General features: G+C 36.7%; 1 protein-coding gene across 3 annotated transcripts in view; it reads right to left on the bottom strand.

Moving 5' to 3' along the window:
- Positions 1–24,411, bottom strand: part of LOC134527964 (gastrula zinc finger protein XlCGF57.1-like) — a 192,284-nt gene that overhangs the window by 99,949 nt on the left and 67,924 nt on the right. The gene's annotated exons all lie outside the window — the stretch shown is intronic.

The following is a 24,411-nucleotide window of genomic DNA, read 5'->3' as shown; positions in this document are numbered from 1 at the left end:
TGGCATTTGTTCACCATGCAAACGCGACAGTCGGTAGGCGAAGCCAGCACAGGGCGGAGGGCAGCTGAGGTCCAGCAACCCTGCGGCTGGTAGCCAGGCTGTTTACCTGCTCGCTCGGGGGGCGGGGTAGGGTGGTGGGGTTGGAATGCTAATGCTCAGCCAGACTTCACGGCGTCAAGTGAGTAGCGGGATGCATCTGATATATTTTGAAATTCCAGGCGCCAAGAAAACATGCATTCACCTCTTGATTTGGATCTGAATTACTATTAAGAATATCACACTTTTTGTTGTTTTTTATAAAAGTATATGGTTGTATGTATTTCAAGTTTTATATTATTACTTTAAGTGAATTTTTGCAGTTTTTATATTACAGTGAAATTAGCTGATTTTATGACCGTGCACAAATACTACTGGTCAATTATTAAAATTTTTTAATTATGTCATTAAATAGTTCACGTATATGACTTGCGCTACATCAAAACTTAGCTAATTTCATCAAGTATTTTTTGAGATCCGTATTGCAATAAATGCTACAAAACTAAACTTTGAGCTCGTGTAGCTCACACACCACCAGTTTTAGAGACAATTCTTCACTTATGGAAATTCGTTTGTATGTAAACATTATTTAAACACTAAAATCAGGAATAAAAATTTTTGGGTCATACAGCCTTAAATGCCACAATCCATTGACTGTTATCAGCTTCTTACAATGAAACTTAGAGCAGGGCTATCTTCGCATATATTCAGACAGTACCAGAAGCCACGCAGCCGGACTGGGGATGAACAACACCAGAGCTCCGCTTCCATTGCAGCAACAATAAACACGTGTAGAACAAATTTAGTTGTTGATAGAAACAAAACAAAAAAATCTACAACTAAGCTAACTATGTATAACCATTTTGAATATTTATCAAACAAAAAAAAATTGTTAGTTTTATAAGTTTTATGGAGTGGTTCACAGTATCAAATGCCTTAGGAAGGTTCAAATAGCAAGCATCAACTTGACCCCTATTAGTTACTTCAGTATATATTGGGTTTATAAAAGTAAATTCGTTGAAGTTATTATCCTAATTCTAAAACCATTTTGACTTTTTGATAATCTATTTTTGAAATTGAAATTAAGTTGCTTGAATATAATTTTTTTTCTTCAAAAATTCTTGTAAGGCTTATACAAATTATAGTCCAGTCAAGATGTACATCTGTGCTTGCAAAAGGTCAGGTCGTTCTTAATTTTTTATATGTTGTTAGGACCTAAACCAACATTAAAAAACCAAATTTGCAATTTACAAAGTGCTGTGCGAGCGGCAGTGTACCCAAAAACCCATGAAATTTTCGGTCTTTTTTCAGTTTTTCTCAATATCTCAGTGAACAAAGGGTCTGACCGGTATAGTAATTCTACAAAGTTTTAAAGTAGACTAAATTTTCTTCAATTTGAGATTGGGACGAGCTCTATACAGCCATTGGTTCCTACGATACAGTTCTTCGAAAATAGGCCAATTTTTCCAAAAAGGTGAAATTGTTTCGAAATGGTCACTTTTTTTTTAAATATCTTCTAAAATACGCAAACCACCTCATAGATTATATGAAACGAAGTTGTACTAAATTTAATTATCTTTCATTTGAGACCAAGCTGGTACCTGTAGGTCAGCAGTTCTCTCAAAAACGGCAGTTTACCAAAAAATGTCATGTGGTTTTTTTGGGGGGAAATGCATATAAAACTGTTCTCATGTATTTTTATTGTTTTATTTATCAAGCATTTAAAATTTATTTATTTTTGTTATTGTTAAAAATATTCATTTGAGACATGATGTGTAGACTAATTTAACATATTTTTTTTGTTACAGGAACAATTGTGAAGAGTTTCAGACAGATGAAGGTCCCCATGGCAATAACATTCTTCTTGGATCGTGAAGATCTGCTAATCTTGCAAGGAAGGCTATTTTAGGAGTCCTAATCGTACGTACGGGTGTGCGAAAGACAGACAGGTGACAGAGAGAGGAGATAAACCCGAGCGTTTTCGTTGTCCCCTCCCTTGAACACCATACCGGCACCCGGCCCTTCCAGGGTAGATCTCAGTGTGTTGCAGAATGTCTATCCCTCCAGGCATGTGCTTCGTGTGTCAGGAGGACCTCGACACAGGTCCTGTTGTGATCATCAAAGAACGAGGGATTCGAACACTAATTAAAGTGAGTCAAAAACGTGGTCTCACAGAAAATAAAAATTTCCTCCAAATTTGCAACCAAGTCAGTGTTCATGATGCATGCAGGAAGAGATATACAGCTGTGTGTAACGTTGAAGCCTCTATTCGTCAATTAGGGGATTCTGCTTCGCAACCGAAGACTTAATCAACTAGATTATCAAGTAAACTGGCATTACCACCTGCTACTGGGAATAAGAGAGGGTATCGTCCAGCCAGTAACACTGAAGAAGCGATGGAGTGTGTGTAGGATTACCTATTGGAAAACAGTGATGATTGCAAGTTTTCTTTATCACACCTTCTGCAGCAAATTAAGGGTGATTGTATCCTTGATGTCAGAACAGCGAAAACTCACCTCCAAAAACGTTTTGGCAATGACATAGTCATAGTGGAGATGGGCTCCAACAAAGGGACATTCGTCTGCTACAAAAACACCGGCCATAAAAATTTTGTATGATCATTGGTACATCGAACAAAAAGGCAATGTGCAGCAAGAGCGGTTGAAAGTTATGAAGGCAGCAGCAGAAATCATCGTGGAAGATATCCGCACACAAGTGTATGACACCAGTCAGTATCCCCCCTTGGACAATTTCTTCAACAATGTTGATTCTGTCATCCCTGAGACAGTACAGCTATTTTTTGAGACTGTTGTTCTCAAAGACAAGCGTGGCCTCCTTGATGCATGGAAGAAGTGTGTGTCATTTTGTCATGCTCTGATAGCTGCTATACGACCTCGATCTTTTGTTTCCTCCCTTCTGATTGGAATTGGTACCTACTTTTACCGAAAATATGAATTTAAACATCTGGTAAATATGTGCGCTGCTCTAGGGTTCTCCTGTTATTCAGCAACTGTGCAGCTTGAAACTTCGGCCATCTTACGAGATCAATCCTCACCACCAATAGGAAAAGGAGCTTTTATCCAATTTGTCTATGACAATGCGGACGTAAATGTTAACACGCTGGATGGTGCCAACACATTTCATGAGATGGGAGGCATTATGTGTGTAACCCCCTCGAGAGCAGTAATGCGAGACAAAAACATCCCACATATAGAGAACTATGTTTCTGCTCAAAATGTGACCTCCAGCAGTGAAGTACAAATCAAAGAGTGCAAAGTTAAAAAAAACTGTGGATTAGCAGCAATCATGGTTGACGATTTGCAAGGAACATATGAAATTTATGGTGAAATTTTGCCCTCGGCTCCTGACCTAATATGGTTGTATGGGAAGTCGCTCCACAAACAGTCGATTCCAGGGTGGAATGGACACAGAGGGGCTTCAGTTTTCACGGTCAAAAATCCTTTTCCTTCCATTTATCCATGCCCCACCCACTGACTACAATACTGTATTCACTTCACTCATGGAAGCCAGTAACCGGAGCAAAGCTGATGGCCAGAAAATCACGTTCGTCATTTTCGACCTACCATTATACATAAAAGCAAGAGATATTGTCGAGAGTGGACTTCACCCGGAGTTGAACAGTGTAGTTGTACGGCTTGGTGGATTTCACCTCTTACTGTCCTTTATGGGATGCATTGGCACAATAATAGGTGGGAGTAGTCTGAAAGATCTACTAACCACCATCTACACAGGCCACAGTGTTGACAAAATTTTGAATGGGCACACATATTCACGAGCTGTTCAAACCCACATTTTAACAAACCTCATACTGGCTGGCATTGTATTTTATGAGGCTGACATGACTCCTGAGGAGTGAAACAAGAATGAAAAATTGCTGAGAGACACTGAGAGGTCTCTCACTATGTCAGCAGAAGAAATTGATACCTACCAAATGCTAAAGGCAAAATTTAAACGTGCCTTGGAGAAAATGGAAGCATATGGTCCAACATCAGAGTTGTGGGTCCAATACTTTTGTATGACCACTTTGATCAAACTATTCATACAGGCAGAGCGTGCTGCTGATTGGAACCTTCATTTGTACACTGTCAACAAGATACTCCCTTTGTTCCATGCAGCTGGAAATTTTTTGTACGCTAAGAGCGTGCACCTCTACCTTCAGGATATGATGGCTCTACAAGATCGGATGGCTAAAAGTGAATACCACAAGTTCACAAAAGGATCCTTCACCATTCGCCGGTCTGACAAGTTTTGGTCTGGGTTGTGGTCAGACCTAACAATTGACCAGAAGCTGATGCGATCCATGAAGACCTATGGTGGGTTGACCCAAGGAAGGGGAATCTCCGACAGTGTGCTGGCAAGGTGGACAACATAGGCCAGTCAACAAGAGGCAAAGTAAGCACTTTCTACCAGCAGACCTTAAAACTTTATATAAGGGTAATTCGAGGACACTGAACCGATTAGTGCAAATTTTTTGCAATCGAACGTGAAGTTTTTGGAGAAAAAGGTTAAAAATTGTTATTAATCAGTTTTTCTCAGAATTTAGGAGTTTAATCAAAAAACTTTTTAAACAAAAGTTGCTGAGAATTAAAAAATACATTAAAAAGGTTCTCAGGTCCATCTTCGTATTTCCAATCATAAGTGAGAAATATTGGAAAGAAAGTAGTAAGCGTAATTGTACGTAAAAGTAGGGCTAGTGTGCGTGCGAGCGTACGTGTGAACTAAACAAACGAAGGGCCTTCGGCTATTCTCGGGCCTCTCCGTCATGACTAGGGAGTGCGAGTGAGAGAAGAAACCGTTTGTTCTCTCTTTCTATTGTCTCACGCGTTAGCGAGTAATTTTCCTCTTTGGCCGTTCATTAACGACCGTTATATTTTAAATCAAATCGTGATTCTTATGGCACGCCGTTTTCTTATTTATTGTCAAAATAGTGAACCTAAAATAAATAAAAACAATATTTATTTTAAAAGAAACTAATAGTTTCCGAAACCATTTTTCTTCAATCAAGAGTTAAAATAATTAATTAATTTTGTGTGTTCATAAAATTAATTGATATAATTGATTTAAATTTTTTGTCTCACAAAATTTATTTGTATATAAAATTGAATATATATAATTTTCAAGATTAAATTTAAATTTTAAATTTTATCCCTATTAAATGGTTTATTTCATTCAATTTTTAATTACAGATTATTTTGCCCAATAAAAATTTATTTGTATATCAAATTGAATACATACTTGAAAAGTATTTTATGTCCATACATAAAATTAATTCAAATAATACAGGAAGGCATACTAAAAACATGGAATTGATTTTTAGTCTAGATATAATTTTAGTTCATTTTTAATATGATATAAGAAAACTTAAATGCCTTTTTTTTATTCCAGGAAAAAAATAGAATGGACCACAAAATAATTGGAATTTAAATACGATGAATTAAAATTATACTACGACTGCATGCTATTTCAAATTTAAATTGAAATACCACAATTATAATAATTCAATTACTTGAAATAAATTTTATATTGCACGGAATTTGTATTGTGCCCACACAAAATATTCATTGCCAATTTTCATTATGTGCCTAATTCGAATATTTAAATTCAAATTAAGTATACTATTTTAATTTCACAAAGTTTAGTTCAAAAATTAAAATTATATACACAATTTTAATTATAATAAAATTATATACACATTTTTAATTCTAATAAAATTATATACACATTCTTAATTCCACATTACAGTTCGGGACATTCAATTGTGTACATAATATTAATTTTAGAATTAAAATTATTGAAAATATTATAAATTTAAAAATAAAAAGATAGTACTATGTCGTGCATCGTATTTAGTTCGTTTCGTGTATATATTTTTAATACTCTTGTTATTGTTACAATTATTATTATTTCCTTTTTTGTAGAATATAATGAAGGCAAAGTTAGTCGCGAACGGTGTGAATGGCAAAATGAATTTTGGTATTTCTTTCATTGTAAAGAAATTAAATGGTTTCATTTTTCCGAGTGTACTAGGTGGTTTTTTTAAAATGAAAGTTATGTTTTACTGAAGGGTGAAACGAAAAAAATAAGAGACTAAGTTTTTATGAAATACTAAATCTATTTATTTATCTACATTGTTTCAGAAGGGTATTCAATTTCTCCATCGTCATCTTGCTCATTTTCGTCAACTTCCTCGTAATAAAAATCTTAGGGGTCCACTTTGATCCACATTTGCGGTGAATGTAAATTCCGAGTGCCAGCTGCAGATGCGATGTAAAACCGGAACGTCGGTTGAGAGCTACGATAGAATGGGCTATTGCACTTCGTTGCATGAAATATCGTTCTTCATCGTCGTCTACTTTTTCCAGTGAATTTGGTGCAACAAGTTTATCAATAAGTGCACGAAGAAGTGGAGGAATGTCTCGTTGAACTGAATGGAGAAATTTACCAGCTGGTTAGTAAGAATAATTTTACCAGTGAGTTAATTCAAGCATTAAAGTCAAAGAAGCATTTCCATAAGCTTTATAAAAGAAACAACAACACGTATTACTATTCACTTTTCTCTTATTATCGTAAATTAGTAAAATATTTAATAAAAAGAGACAAAATTCAATGGACTCGAAATACCAATATTTATATTAAAACTAACCCTAAAAAATTTTGGCGATATGTCAAACTAATGAAAGATGGTTTTTATGAACAGCATTCTCTAAAAATTAATGGAACTATCACGAATGATCCCGCTGAACTAGCCAATGGATACGCTAAATATTTTTCCAGTGTCTACGAACCTTCTACATGTATCCAACAACCTGTGACAAACAATATACATTTAGTTTCTATTCCTGTGCCCACAATCTCAGAATGTTTAGTATTATGGGGCATAAAATCATTGAAATCATCCAAATCTACTGGTCCTGATGGCATACCTAATTTCATTATAAAAGGTTGCTCTGAATTATTAGTCCCTCTTTTGCTGCATATTTTTAATTTTAGTTTACAATCATCTGTTTTCCCGGAGAAATGGAAAACTGCTAAGGTGATACCTATCCACAAAAAAGGCTCTAAACAGAATGTTAACAATTATAGGCCTATTTCTCTACTCAATGGTTTTTCTAAAATATTTGAAAAAATAATTTTTAGATTTTTAAATTTCCAGCTTAAGAACAGTTTATCGAACAGTCAGCATGGTTTTAGGAAAGGTTTATCGACCACCACTAACGTGCTTACTTTTTTAAATCCTATACACAGAGAGGTTACCAACAGAGGGCAAGTGGATGCCTGTTATTTTGATTTAGCCAAGGCCTTTGACACTGTGAACCATTCTATACTTCTTAAAAAATTATTTAACTTTGGTTTAACTCAAAATTTTACAAACTGGTTTTCTAATTACTTAACTAATAGAAGTTTTTATGTTACAATTAATAACCACAATTCTTCCCTGTTTAGTATCTCTTCTGGTGTCCCTCAAGGAGGTACATTATCGCCTCTTCTTTTTAATTTATATATAAACGACCTACCTCAATTTCTCAACCATTCTACAGGAGTACTTTTTGCCGATGATCTAAAAATATTTAGGAATATAATAACACAGAATGACTGTATTTTATTACAAAATGAAATTTCCCAAGTAAACAATTGGTGTAAATTTAATCTGGTTACACTAAACAAACACAAAACATTTGTTATATCCTTTACAAGGAAATATCAACCACTTAATTTTGATTATATTTTAGAAAACTCTGTAATCACGAAATGTTCAGCAATTAAGGATCTTGGTGTTATTTTAGATTCTAAATTATTTTTCCATAATCATGTAAACTATTTATACATGTCTTCCCGCAAAACCCTTGCTATGATCAAATTTATTACTTTTTATGCTACCAATTCAGACTCAATTGTCTCCCTGTATTTTGCCTTAATAAGGTCCAAATTAGAATATTGTTCAGTAATCTGGAATGACATCAAGTCGGCCGATGCAAATAAACTAGAAAGTATACAAACAAAATTAATTAATTTAATAAACTTAAAAAACCTTCCTTCACCTGCTTTAACTCCTCTTGGTGCACGTAGAGTATATTTAGATTCTCTGTTTGTTGAAAATTGTTTTAACGCTAAAATTAACTGTACTTATCTCCTTGAAACCACTGGGTTAAAAATACCACAATTTAATTCTCGTTTATACCAAACATATTGTACTCTACATAACTTTAATGACATAATATACAGATTAGTTAGGAATCACAATAATAATCAATTGTCTAAACTTAAAAATTTATCCTCTTAACTTGTCCTCTACTCACATTTTACTCACATTTTATATTTTGTATTATCCATTTTTTTTTTATATATTTTGTGTATAGTTTAATAATTATGTAATTAACATTTCGCTAAGTAATGTGTCATGTTATCTTGTCCTTTTGGTATTTATATCATTTCTGTTTTCATGTTTTGTGTTTATCCTGTGCTGTCTCTATTGTGATAGTGTTTGTTTTTACTTGTTTTGTGTTGTACTGTTTTGTGTCGTGCCCACCTCTAAAGCCCCAAGACTGTCGGTGGGCATGTAACAAATTTAAATAAATAAATAAATAAATAATATTGATTCTCGAAATCTTTTCGGACCATCTCTGCTGCATAGTTAACTACTGTTTTTTGCTGCATTTCATTGAGGGAAACCGGATCACGACACCAGTCTCCACATAACTTGTTCATGCTGAAGCATTTATATAAGATAAAAGTTTCGCGGCCTCACTGCTGCAAAATGTGGATATCTTCTCCGAAACATTCCATCAACTTTCTATACAAAACTTTTATTGTGAAACATCTGCTGCCTGCCAGATAAAGTATTTCAGTCGCTGTGAATTTTCCTTTTTGCGAATCTTTTATGTGCTCCGCAATGAGTTGAAAGGCCGAGTCTATTTATGCTACTTTTGAAGGAGTATCCGACTCGTCGGCTGGGGTATTCCAAAACACATCTATACATTTTTTGTGATATTGTGCACCCACAGCAACTAGAGATTCAATATCTTTCAATCTATGTATCAAATCGATGCTTGTTGCATCCTCTCCATGTTCAGCTAAATCAAGGATCTTGTCCTTTGCGTAGTCCTGGTGTATCACGAAGCCTTGTTTGCGAAAATGATCCCATGGCTTTGCGCATATGAAGCACAAGTCACGAAAATTAAATTATATTTCCGTGGGCGCCGACTTGGAGAATCTCGCTGACGTACCAGGTGTTACACCATAAGATGTCGATGAAGTTTTCATTTTTGGTGCTTTTCCAGCTGCCCTTGTGACTGTTGCTGTTAAGTACCACTTGCGGCACACGTAATGCACAAGAACCGAGGTACTACAGCTCCAAACCTCCCATTTTCCATCGCCAACTGCTTTGCTTTTCGTAATTAATGACTTAGACCCCTTTCTCCAATGTTGACGACTTGCAACGTAGCACACTCCAGTGCTTCATAGGGTATGTTGCATACAGTGCCCGGATCCATGAACACGGCTTACTGAAAGAATAGAAAAAATTAATGTACTATGGTTAATATTCAACACGTTAAAAGAATTGTAATACATGTCTTCATGAGTGAATATTTGATGTGCGCATAATTTATTGTAGTGTTCTAAAAAGCAGTAGGAACGCTCTTTTAATATTAAAGGTAAGGGGCACTTTTGCATATGTGCATATTTCAATTATGTAATTTAAAAACACTATTTAATTCGTTCAAGCTGTACATTTCTTATTCACTCGTTTTCTTGTCCGTCGAATATTTCGCAGCAGACACTCGACTCTTGGAGTTAAAAGATCACGTGCGTGAATATACATTCTCCACTATTTTCGTGAGAGCCATTAATGTTATTATTAATTGTTAATAATTATACCTTAATGAACATCCAAGTAACATACCTTTTATTATTTTTCAATAATTGTTAATTGATTAACAATTGATTAAACAATTATTGTTTAATAATTTATTGTTATTTATTAGTAATTCGGTTTAAATTATTATTTATTTAATATTTGTCAATTAATTTAAGTAATTAATCTAGAATATTCTAGACATAACAGTATATACAAAAGTTCCGCATACAATATAAAAACATGTGCATACAGCAATTGTTTTGAGAACCACATGTCAACCACTTGTAAAATAGAAACGGCGCAAAATGTATCCATGTTCCCAAAATAATAACAAAAAAATAGCTCATAGAAGGTTCAACTTCACGCAGATTTTTTAATGAAAAATTCCTTCCTTACAACTGAAATTAAAATTATGTACTTAATTTGTATTAAAATATTTGAAATATGCACATAAAGAAAATTGGCAATGAATATTTTGTGTGGGCACAATACAAATTTCGTGCAATATAAAATTTATTTCAAGTAATTGAATTATTATAATTGTGGTATTTCAATTTAAATTTGAAATAGCACACAGTCGTAGTATAATTTTAATTCATAGAATTTAAATTTCAATTATTTTGTGGTGCATTCAATTTTTTTCCTGCAATGAAAAAAAAAGGCATTAAAGTTTTCTTATATCATATTAAAAATGAACTAAAATTATATCCAGACTAAAAATCAATTCCACATTTTTAGTATGCTTTCCTGTATATTTTTAATTAATTTTATGTATGGACATAAGATACTTCTTTTTCAAATATGTATTCAATTTGATATACAAATAAATTTTTATTAGGCAAAATTTCTGTAATTTAAATTTTATGAAATACACCATTTAATAGGAATAAAATTTAAATTATTATTTTATCATAAAAAGAATATGCTTTCAATTTTATATACAAATAAATTTTGTGAGGCAAAAAATTTAAAACAATTAATTACAAAATTATTTCATTATTTTAACTCTTAACTGAAGTAAAATGGTTTCGGAAACTATTAGTTTCTTTTAAAATGAAATATTGTTTTTATTTATTTTAGGTTCACTAATTTTGACAATAAATAAGATAACGGCGTGCCATAAGAATCACGATTCAATTTAAAAACAGCGCGCGCTTATACGCCAATATATATAGATGTACTAGCTTTTGCCTGCGGCTTCGGTCGCCTTGATGTCCTTATCAAAGAACATTGCAAAGAAAATAAAATAATATGGTAATTGGTTTTTTTATTCCGTGACTGGGATCATCAGTATTTAAAAATTCAAACATACAATTTATTCAAAAAAACTGAAAACATGCCTTATTGAAATATGTTTCAATATTACAAAAAAAATAAATAATTTTAAATACTAACATTTTAATAAGTTCAAAGTATTAACGTAAAATAAATTTATTTTTCTCTGAATGAGCTTAAATCAGAGTATTATTCTAAGATGAATCTTCTGTATACTATGATATATGTTTTTCTGTCCGGTGCAAATATGTGTAGATTTTGGGCATTGGACACACACGAACAGGCTACATATAGTTAGCCATGGAAAAAGCATGGTTTTTCCAAATGCACCCCTGCTTCCTGCAATGTTTCCCCTTGTGTTTTGTTGATAGTAACAGCATAACAAATCCTGACGGGAAACTGAAAATCTTTTGAATTGGACGGTATATCGGTGGGGATAACTGGAATTCGAGGTATGATAGATAACACTTTCCCCTTTACCGACACCTGTTAAAAAAGTGGCACTAAGTTATTCTGCCCCAATTGTGTGATTCGAAGCCTCGTTCCATTACATAGTCGAGGAGCATATAGATTTTGCATAAGCATAACTTTAACATTTAGTTTCATTTGAAGTTTATATGAAGGTACACCCGAAAGTTCAAGTGAATTTAAAAACTCCGCAAGATATGAAGTGCTTTGTACTGTATCCATGATTGTATCTATTGATTAATACACCTTCATTTCCCCCTGCATCTCTTTTAAAATATAAGTGTTGGTTTTTATTAACAATATAATTTTTTTGGCGTCCATATTGCTCTTGCGCACAAACACTGATCACTATTCAAATTTTGTTGCAAATCAGGAAAACATCAATAATAAGATCCACATCATTATCTACTAAATTACAAAATTCTCTTGAAAGTAAAATATAACCTTCAGCATCAACTTCCAAACAACCATCACCGAAGAAAATAAACAGATACCTAACCTCCAAAATTAAAAACGTTTAAGTATTGCTTGGCGGTGACAGAAGAATAAAATTGAATAGTGAATTGACCACCGGCATTATAATATTACATTGACGAATTATTTAAATTACTTATTGAAACACCAGGTGGCCTTAAATTTCATTCTAATTACTCAAAATCTCAGTCGGACGATCATACATACCAATATAATTTTTTTTGCCCTTCGGAATAAATATTTTTATTTTTTATTAACGTGTCCTATGTCCTTTACTATACCCTTCAAAATATTCTCACAAAATTTCATGATAATCGGTTGAGTAGTTTCCGCGTGAAAGCGTAACAAACAAACGAACAAACAATCTCACCTTCGCATTTATAATACTAGTAAGGATAGAACGCTTGACAATCGACGGCCAAAGACGAAAAATACTCGCTAACGCGTGAGGTAATGAAAAGAGAGGTCAAATGGTTCCGTCTCTCACTCGCACTCCCTAGTCAAGACGGAGAGGCCCGAGAATAGCCGAAGGCCCTTCGTTTGTGTTTAGTTCACACGTACGCTCGCACGCACACTAGCCTCACTTTTACGTACAATTATGCTTTACTACTTTCTTTCCAATATTTCTCGCTCATGTGTGCAAATACGAAGATGGACCTGAGAACATTTTAAATGTATTTTTTTAATTCTCAGCAACTTTTGTTTGAAACTTTTTTCGATTAAACGCCTATATTCTGAGAAAAAAAGATTCAAATTTTTTTTTAACTTTTTTCTCCAAAAACTTCACGTCTGATTGCAAAAATATTTGCACAAATCGATTCAGCGTCACTGAATTACCCTTATATAAAGTTTTCAGGTCTGCTGGTAAAAAGTGCTTACTTTGCCTCTTGTTGACTGGCCTAAGCAGGAATGGTGTTTATGGTGAATAAATGTGAAGAATTTAAAAGTTTTTGCAGCATCTCATGTCCTACTGGAGAGCAGCATGTAGACATGAGACCTTCTAGAATCATTCCAGATAACAGTGACGTGGAAAAACTCAAAAACTGGTTTGCTCTCCACCCTCCATTTCCCAAAACTGACAGTTTGCTTTCCTACAGTACTGGTTTACTGGCAGGTCCTGAGATTAATTGCCATATGGCCCAGAGAGTTGGAACGGAGGGAGTGAAGAAAACTGTGGGGCAAATGTACGTCAAGGTAGTAATAAAAAGGAAAAACAAAGTTACCACACTGGCATCGATCACCTCATATGTTAAATTGCCGGACCAAAACAGAAGAGTAGCTGTGGATCCGCTCACAATTTTCCAGCGAGTGTGTATTGCAAAGCAATCTGAACAGGATTTACAAGATGACTTCAAGTATGAGTTGGCCCCATTCCCGATGTCTCTGTTCAATGAACAAGGTTTGCGCAAGGGTACAAAATCCACTCTGTATTCTGCCTTTACGCCTCTTTGCAGCCACATGCTGATAGATGCCAGCACTCACATCGTTTTGGATGGTGGCTAACTCTTGCACAAGGTCGTGTAGCAGCGGAAGAGCACAGTTCGAGCACTCTTGGCGCATTATACCACCTACGTCCATAACTACTTTAGAAATAACGTCTCCATCGTTTTTGATGGCTACCCCGAAGATGATATAAAAAAAAACAACTAAAACAGCAGAATGACTCAGGCGATACGCAGCACATTCCAGCTACAAATTGACGCTCGATGAATCCACAGTAATTCAAATTGCTCAAGAGCATGTATTGGGCAATGAGAACAACAAGAGACGCCTAATAACTCTTCTTTGTGACACCTTTCAGAATGAGGGAGTAGAAGTGGCTGTTGCCGAAGAAGATGCGGATCAAGAGATCGTCATGACGGCGCTTTCAAAAAGAGTAGTAGCCGATCGGGTCGTCATAGTGAAAGAAGACGTCGACCTGCTCGTTCTTCTCAATGGTTTAGGCGCTGAAGAGACAAATGTCTACCTTCAGAAGAGCACGAAGGGCGAAGCTGGTTGCTGTCACTACTCTACAACCTCCTACAACCACCAGGACTCCCAGCGATCACCATGGATGGTACTTTTCACCAATGCGTTCACCGGGTGCGATACCACCTCAGAACCGTTTGGCCAAGGAAAGACCAAAATTACCACACTCCTGAGCAAGAGTGAACCACTTGCTGAGCAAGTGGAGGTCTTCCTTCGGCCAGACTCCACCCCACAAGCAGTGAGAGAAGCAGGCATCAAGTGCTTTGTGGCTCTATACGGGGGTGACATCATGAGGGATACATTGGATTTCCTTAGGTATAAGACGTGTTACTTCAAGGAGCATAAACCTCGCCCGTTTGCCACTGACGGAAGATGCCGCAGGCCACCATGCAGCAAGGTGCTACCTCCAAGTGCAGAAGTTTCAGGGAGTCAACTTGAATCCCACTGATTGGGGGTGGAAGCTGTCTTCTCAAGGACTCACACCTATCCCCACCACCATGGATCCCACACCTCCTGCCTTACTGTGAAAAATTTCATGTAAATGCAAGAAAGGGTGCTCTGGTATCTGCTCGTGGAGAAAGGCTGGGCTCCACTGCTCAGTCCTCTGCCAGTCATGTGGTGGCAAATTGTGCATTAAGGTCCCGGATGTGGAGCTGGAATGCTCGGACGATGAAGATGACCCGACTACAGACTGTTATGATTACACTTGTACTTCCTATTTCTAGTAATTAAACAGAGACCTCATATTCTTTGTTCACTACTTCTTTATTACGATTACACTGGATATAAAATACTATTATAGAAACACACACTTCCTTGTTGGCTTCCATCTTCTCACTGTCCTTTCTTGCCAACCTTAGCTACACAACTTCCTCCTGGCGATCCATGTATTTCTCTACTATTACATCTCCCTTTCTTAACAGTACTCTTCCAAATACTTAGGTCTATGTACATGACGTCCACTTTGTGTTGTGAGAGTGGTGGCAGGTTGAGCCGTGGCTAACTGACTGTCATCGTGGTGTAACATCTGATTGTTATGTTGATCCCACCGTATTGTTTCCTTAAACTCCCTACTCTCATGATCCCATCCTTTTAAGTCCTCGTCTATACTTTCCCTTCTTCCCCTCGCCTGCCTGTTTGTCTCACCTCCTTCCCCCTCGTCGATCCTGTTCTTAACTCTGAACTCAAAATTGTTAGTTCCTTTATGTATGTGAACTCTATTTCTTTCAACCTGCTTGCCCTCAGGGGTCATTATCACATAAGATCGTGGTCTTTTGGAGGAGTACCCCAGTACCTGCCCCATGGTCCTTTCCTGATCCCCTTGTCTGCTATAGAATACATTATCGCCTGGCTTGAAAGGCTTGAGCCTTCTTGATCCCCTATTGTAATACTCCTGTTGTTTGTTTTGTCTGCTAATGAGCTTTGCCTTGTCTGCCTGATGTACTTCCAGACTATCTCTACCCACTGTCAGCATGGTGTTTGGTTGACGACCAAACATCATTTCTGCTGGCGTTTTCCAGTTTCCCTCTAGCGGAGTGTTGTTTAATTCCAGCATTGCTAACTTGACATCCTAGTTCTCTACCCCGACTTTCTTTAACATCCGCTTAACTGTCTGTATGAGTCTTTCTGCTAGCCCATTTGACTGTGCATATTGTGGACTGGAGGTGACATGGTTAAACTGCCATTCCTCTGCAAATTGTTTGAATTTCGCATTGGCATACTGTGGGCCATTATCACTATACACAACGTTCGGTATCCCATACCGAGAAAAAACTGATTTTAATTTATCCATGGTACCCTCGCTAGACATATCTCTGAGTTCTTCTATTTCCACAAACTTAGTAAAATAATCCACCACCAACACATAATTCTTTTGGAAGAGAGCGAAAATATCCATGCCTACAGCCAGCCACGGACCACCTGGTACCTCTCTCATGTACATTGGTTGCTTGACATTTTTCTTTGGGCTCCTCAAACAAATTACAAAATTATTCACCACATTCTCTACTTCTTGACCCATATTAGGCCAGTACAAATGTTGTCTGGCACGATGTTTACACTTAGACATACCTAAATGATTATAATGCACCCGATTCAGCATCTCCTTCCGTAGGGCCTTAGGAACTACAATTTGCTCTCCCTTAAATAACAAGTCATCAACTACGTTTAACTCACCCTGCACCATGAAGTAAGGTTTAGTGACATCCGCACTCTCTTTCTTGTCTTTTGGCCAACCCTTTTTAACCAGCTGTATTACTGCCTGCAATTCTGGATCCTTACCTGTCTCTACTTTAAACTGTTCTAGTCGACGTTGTGTGACTGGCAGCTTAGCTATTACTAGCCCTACGTGTGCTTCTATTTCTTGGCAAACATCACTATTCTGTGATTTCTTTTCCCCTAGCCTCGACAAAGCATCTGCGATGATGAGATCTTTACCCGAGACATGCTCCAGGGTAAACTCGTATGGTTGTAACCTCAAGCGCATTCTTTGCAATCGCAACGGACACTCATTTAAGGGTTTTTTAAAAATAGAAATGAGAGGTAAGTGATCTGTCTGTACTACAAACTTGGTTCCATACAGATATTGGTGAAAGCGCTCACAACCATTGAGTATTGCAAGACACTCTTTTTCAATCTGTGCATAATTTTCTTCACTTTTGTTAAGTGTTTTGTTTGCATATACTACTGGCAACTGCTTTTGAAGGATAACTGCTCCTAGGCTATGACTAGACGCATCGACTGATAAAACTATCGGCTTATTTCTGTCATAGTACTGTAGTACTGGGTTTTTTGTTAGCACTTGCTTAAGTTCCCTAAAGGCCTGCTCATGGTGATCATTCCACTGCCACGCTGCATGCAGTTTATTAACTTCTCTCAGGGGATGACTAATTTTATTTACCTGAGGGATGAACTTTGATACATACGTGATCATTCCCAAAAAAGTGGCTAATTCTTTCTTATTTTTAGGTGTGGGCATGTTCCTTATTGCTTCGACTTTTGCCTCATCAGGGCTAATGCCGTTGGAACTGATTTTGTGCCCAACATAAGTTACCTCTGAAGAACTGATCCTGCATTTTGACTTGTTGAATTTTACTCCATTTTCTTTAGCTCTTTGTAGTACCTGTTGTAACCTCAAGTCATGTTCCGCTTGATCTTTCCCCCATATAATCAAATCTATGTAAATTTCCACCCCAGATATGCCTGCAAAAATGGTTGTAAAGCATTTGTGAAATACTTCTGGGGCCGATCTTAACCCATATGGAAGCCTAGTGAATTGGTATCTCCCAAATGGTGTATTAAATGTTGTTACATCCTGACTTTCCTCATCTAATTTGATATGCCAGAAACCCTTGAAACCATCCAATGTTGTGAATACCTTCGCTTCCGGCATTCGTGAGACTAACTCTTCGAATGTGGGCAATTGAAAGTATTCTCTTTCTATTTCCTTATTTAATTTAAATGGATCTATACAAATTCTGAGACTATTATCTGGTTTCCTGACCACCACGAGGGAGTTAACCCATTGTGTCGGTTTTGTCACTGGTTTGACTATTCCTAACTGCTCCATTTTATCTAGTTCCTGTTTCAGTGCATCTAGCAAGTGAAATGGTATTTTTCTAGGTTTTGCAACGTGTATTCTGCTCCATCCCTTACCTTTATTTTGTATGTATAGTTAAATACCCCAATTCCTTCGAACAATTCCTTATATTCCTGTAACACTTAACTAACGCTGTCAGGCAATGCATTGCTATCTAAACTATCTATGAACCCTGAGCTACCTGTACCTCCTTCCATGATGCCCTGTTTAGAACATTTCTGTGCCCCATTGTTTTCAACTGTACCTACCGTTAGTACTCTCCTCACCAGATCATATTGTTTTATAGTGGGTAGGCCGATCACTGGTGGAGCGTTCTTGTTACCTTCTACAACTTGAAACTCCACCACACCTTCCTTACCTCCTTTAAATCTACAATAACAGAAACACTTTCCTACTACAGGTATTGGTAGACCACTATAATTCTCCAATTTTACTGTTGGGGGCACCATTTTTATTTTTAGGTGCCTTGCCTCCTCAGTTGTGATTATGTTTACCTGTGCTCCAGTGTCTAATTTAAATTTGACATACCTATTCCTAATTAACACTTTTTCAACCCATTCCTCCTTACTGTTTGCACTTTCACTCTGTACACATGAAACTTGACCTAATAACAATACTTGCTCATGTACTTGACTCCCGTCCCATTTCTGTTGTCCGTTAAATTCCCTGTCCTGATCACTCATTTTGTTTACCCCAACTGTCCCGCTTTGCTGATTCACTTGATGTACGGAATTGACGTTTGATCTGCACACTATTCCAAAATGCCCTAGTCTGTTACATACCTTGCACACCTTTCCATATGCTGGACACTTCATAGGTGGATGCTTCTTACCACATCGCGAACAGCTAAAAGAATTGCCCTCGACCTGGTTCCAATTTCTTCCTCCGTACCGCTGTGGCATCTGCTTGCTGCTCTTCTCTCCATCTCTGTAAAGTTCTGTTGATCTTGATTGTGGAGGCCCCGAATACCTGGATTGTTTTTGATACGCCGATCTTGAAGGTTGTGCTTGCTGAGACATATTGGCTTGTTTGATTTTGCACACACTTGCCACGTTTTCCCCTCGGGATACGGTTTGTAACTGGAGTTGTGTTAGTTCTGCATTTTTGCATATCTGGACACACTTCTTTAAGGTTAAGTCGTCTGTGTTTAACAGTTTGGTTTTAATTTCCCTGTCTTGCAGACCACCAATAATTCGGTCTTTTATCAGGCTGTCCCTCATATCCCCAAACTCACAATTCCGGCTTAGTTTCTTCAGGTCTGTTACATACATATCAATATTTTCCCCTTCCTTCTGGTCCCTGTTGAAAAATACATGCCGTTCCACACTGACATTGGTTCGCGGAACACAATAGTTCTCAAAAGCACTTAAGACTTTGACTGGGTCTTTTTTTTTTTGCCTCGGTCAGTTCAAATGTATTGTAAAGCTCCAAACCTTCTTCACCAATTATTGTCAGTAAAATCGCCGTTTGCACCTCCGCCGTTTGCTTCGTGGACCCCGACGCTAGCATATACAATTCATACTGCTGCTTGAACCTCCGAAAATTTTCCGCTGCATTTTCCGTAAATTGCAATGGATTAGGCAGTTTCAAATTATTCATGGTGATGTTGACTGCGTTGCTCGGCACGCTGCTCTGCAATACCTTATCGTTACCGCGTGGTGTCTATTTGCCGTTCGTGACACGTTGACTCTTCTCCGACTGCGCCATGTTATGATTACACTTGTACTTCCTATTTCTAGTAAATAAACAGAGACCTCATATTCTTTGTTCACTACTTCTTTATTACGATTACACTGGATATAAAATACTATTATAGAAACACACACTTCCTTGTTGGCTTCCATCTTTTCACTGTCCTTTCTTGCCAACCTTAGCTACACAACTTCCTCCTGGCGATCCATGTATTTCTCTACTATTACACAGACTGGGCGCCTCTCACAGCGTTCATCACAGCCAACGAGACACCATTTTCGTGCGAGCCCAAGCCCGGGCCATCTAAGATAAAAAGAAATGCGTGATTTGGCAACCAAACCACAATACCTACATGATTTATGTTAGTTTTATTTTTTGTGTAAATGTAATTTAGCCTTATAGTAGGTACCATAATGTTTGTACAAGCATTTCAATATGTAGGTGTATAAAAGAATGTTTGATGAAGATGTAATTTTCTATAGGTATATTAAATTTTTCTTTTTTCATAAAACCATTTTAACAATAACAAAAATAAATAAATTTTAAATGCTTGATAAATAAAACAATGAAATAATGTGAGAACAGTTTATTTTCATTTCCGCCCAAAAAACCACTTATGGTTTTTTTGGTTATCTGCCATTTTTGAGAGAACTGCTGAGCCTACAGGTACCAGCTTGGACTCAAATGAAAGATAATTAAATATACTACAACTTTGTTCCGTATAATCTATTAGGTGGGATGCGTATTTTAGAAGATATATCATAAAATAAGCGACATTTTCGAAACAATTTCACCTTTTTGGAAAAAATGGCCTATTTTCGAAGAACTGTAGCTTAGGAACCAATGTCTGTATAGAGCTCACCCTGGACTCAAATTGTAGCAAATTACGTCTTCTTTAAAACTTTGTAGAATGACTATACCGGTCAGACCCTTCCTTCACTGAGATATTGAAAAAAAAAACTGAAAAAAGTCCGAAAATGTTATGGTTTCTTGGGTACACCGCCGCACACACAGCACTTTGGAAATTGCAAATCTGGTTTTTTAATTTTGGTTTAGGTCCTAACAACATATAAAAAATTCAGAACGACCGGACCTTTTGCAAGCACGCCCCCGTTTTCATGTTTAACTTCACTGGACTATAGTTTACTACCGTTTCGTGTGGATTGGGATTAACTTAAAAAAATTTCATTTGTAGGGGCATAAAAGTTTTGGCTAGCATTCAATATCTGTTTTAACAGAGGCTCAATTAAATGTGAGCATACTTTTAAGATCTTGTCGACGTGTTGGGTTTTAGGGATTTAATGCCACATAATATAAAACTCTTAAAATTGAAAAATAATGGAATTGTATAAGGGGTAGTATTTAATGTAACTTTAGGTGTGTTTATCGATAATACATAAAAATTAAAAAAAAATACTTAGCAAAACAAAATTGGAAAGGAAATAAGGATAATGTGAAAAATACCGACTTTACATAAAAAAAAATTTTGATAGCAATTCTTCCTAATTTTGACATACTGCCAATTTTTTTTGGGCGTGGAGGGAGGGGAGGGGATAATTCCACACCAAATCAAAAAATGGTAAAACATGATGTCTTTGGATATTTATGATTTTATATCACCTTTGGTTTTTGAGTTAAAATTTTTTTAAAAAGTAAAAATATTTAGTTTGTAGGAACATTTTAATATATTTAAAAGCATGTAACTCTAAAACCGTTTGTCCTAGAAAGCTCTAATATGTGTACCATTATCTTAAGAATGACAATGGCTTTAATTTGACATATAACTTTAGTGTACCACATCACTTTATTTTTTTTCCAAAAATACGTACTATTTATACCAAACCACTTTAGTAAGTTGTGTACAAAGTTTAATGATGGTATTCCAATGGTATCATAATGAAATGATTTTTAATATAAATAATGCGTATGGAGATTCTATTAATCATAACTTGTTAACCTAGATAAAAAATTAATATTTTAAACAACACTCAATTTTATTAAATTTTCATTTCATTTTACCCATTTCATTTAAACAAAAAATTTAACTTACTTTACAGTCAAGGAACAGTTATTTTTTCTCTGCTTTTAGCACTTCAAATTAGTAAAGTTGACTTCTCTTCTTTACCAAAACTTGTGCTACTTCAGCCATCTCATCTGCTGGAACTTGGTAGGTTCTACCTGTTGCTGTGGTTGGATGTAATTTGCACAAAATATAGTTTATTGGCAGGGCTAAGGTATCTGCTCTCCTAGGATATGTGAGATGGCGATGGTCCTTTTGGGTGAAGAAAGTTAACACAAACTTCTTTTTCAGCACCATCTTTTGAGTCAACACGCGCCAACCACCACTGATCGTAAACACAAGCCACAAAATCCACAATTTCTTCAAATGGAATGTTTTCATCACCAGAGCTGATCTGTACTCTGTGTTTTTGAATCATCAAAAAATGAGTAAATTTTGGTTTTGACACTATTTAATACTAGAGGAATTAAGATGTGGAAGTTCTGGGTCCTAGGGTCTGCCAAAGCTTTTTCTAACCTTGGTTTTATAATCTCTTCTTCATTTATATACTCTTCATTTGTTATATAACAATGAATATAATTAATGGAAAATTATTCACATCCCAATGAGAAAGCTGAAAAAGGGTTCAATTTTGGTTTACTAATGGATTTTGGAGGCTGGCTTTGGCAAAACGTTCCTACAAATTATCATTTTTTAATTTTTCAAAAATTTATAGATCAAAAACGAAAAGTCAAAAAAAAAATATTACTTTGTATTTTTTGTCATACTGATGAGTATGAAGTTATGTTGGGTCCGGCTTTTAACAAAAGTTAAAGTCTTATTGAATATTATTGTTTATGAAAATTATAAAAAAACTTAATTTTGGTTCGTAATATTTTCATATATAGACTGTACCTCAGCTTCAGTTAGGTAGATTTATATAATCATATTGTTACGATTTACTGCGGGTTCGTAAAGGATAGCCTAATTAAAGATTTTATTTCACACACAGTTCTATTGATGGCCACTACTATGTCACTTACAAAAATCTTCTAAAATGCCAAATAATTAATTACACTTAAAGAAAGGTCTATTCCCCAGTCACTCGTTCCACACACCTCGCTGGGCCGCACCTCTGGCGCAACTCTCGCCGCAGCACCCCTCGTGGGTCTCCGCCGCGGGAATCCGTTGCCACACTTCGCCGCCGCCGATACTTGCCTTCGCCAGGATCCTATCGACGCCTCGCTCGCAACTTCGCTCGGGACTCTGCCGCACCCGCGGCAGTATCGCCCGGAAACTCCGCCGCGGGACTCCGTTGCCACACTTCGCCGCCGCCGATACTTGCCTTCGCCAGGATCCTATCGACGCCTCGCTCGCAACTTCGCTCGGGACTCTGCCGCACCCGCGGCAGTATCGCCCGGAAACTCCGCCGCGGGAGAACTCCCGACTGAACACTCCGAACTCAACTGACTCCGATCGGCGTCCGCGGTCATATATATAGGACCCAGCGAAATTCCAGAACTCACGAGAGCGGACGGGGCCTGTCGCGTCATCGCGAGCCGTCCCGACGGCAGAAATCTCACGAAACACGTGTCTGCGGCTCGCGCAACTCCCAGCTGTCCGGTGTCAGTTACGTCTTAAAGGCAGGGCGCCGCGCGGAGAGTGGAGGGAAGGAGGGGGGAAAGCTACAATCCTTGTTATCTTCCAGGCGCGCGCGGCACATATCATATTGCGGCAGTCACCAGCCAGCTCTGCACCTGCACGTGTCCCGGCCAATGTCACGTTCGTAACAATATAATATATTTTAACACAAGTTATGGGGAGAAACAAAGTTATTTGTGACTATTTCAATAGTGTCAATTTCTGTGACCACACAAGATATTTGGTCAAGCTAATATTCGGAAATGGTTAAAGATATTCAGGTCACCTCAGTCCTAGCTTTAGGCACATTAATCTCGCTCGTAGTAATAGTTATATTCATCACAAATATTATAACAATTATTTAATTTTATCTTGAGGCCTTAATTCAGTATCAAATACCATGATTGCCATAATTAATAAGCTTGCAACGCTCAATATTATACTGGTAATGAAATTTACTTCACATTTCTCTCAGGCCATTTTGACGTGACGTGTAATAAATCGATGAACGCTGGCTGCACGCACGAAAAATTGTCCCACTACGAATGTGTTTACGCATGCGTGGCATCTCTATGGTATGTTACGAACTGTACAGAGAACTCGGCCGGCACTTGGCGGCGTACTGGTTCGAGGTTATTGTTGTGCACCGCGCCACGGGAGTATATTCGCAAGGAAATGGCGTTCTTACAAAGTACATATTATTTTAATCACTAGTGTAAATCAGTATATTTAAACAGTGTTGTATGAGTTTTGTTTTAGCTGTGTAACTAAATATTTATTGCTGGTATGATACTATTCACGCTTTAGTTTGACTTGGTAATTATTTATCATGAGTTATTATTTGATAAACTTAATCACACAACGTATTATAGTTGTGAGCCCACGGGCATGTAAATATTTCGAGCCCAACAGAGAATATGCTAGTTAAAAGATTTTCAAACAAATGTCGTGCATGGAATATTATCAATTTATAACATCTGAAACAACAGTTTCCAATATGGCCTCATGGCTGGGCGGTGAGCATCGCTAACTGCCAATCCACAGGATGACGTTTCGAATCCCGGCCAAAGCGAAAATTTTTTTTGTACTTGTAAAAATAAATACGGTGCACCTGACACTTCAAAAGTAATAAATATATTTGAATTAATAAATGCAAAAAAAAAGTAAATTTATTAATTAAATTGTACATTTCATTTCACTCCTTCTTTGTATCAATACAAAATAGTGATAATTCAATAAAATTGATTCAATTTTATTCATAAAAGTATGCAGAGGTAGATTTTATCATACAAAAGATAGAAAAATTTAAAAAAAAATTCTTCTTCAAAGAATATAATATTTTTAATGTCTAAACCTATTACGGCTCAGTCTCAGGCCGAATAT

This window comes from Bacillus rossius, chromosome 1, assembly GCF_032445375.1.
Source record: "Bacillus rossius redtenbacheri isolate Brsri chromosome 1, Brsri_v3, whole genome shotgun sequence".
In the NCBI taxonomy this organism is placed as follows: Eukaryota; Metazoa; Arthropoda; class Insecta; order Phasmatodea; family Bacillidae; genus Bacillus; species Bacillus rossius.
This window is presented reverse-complemented; position numbering and strand designations above follow the sequence as displayed.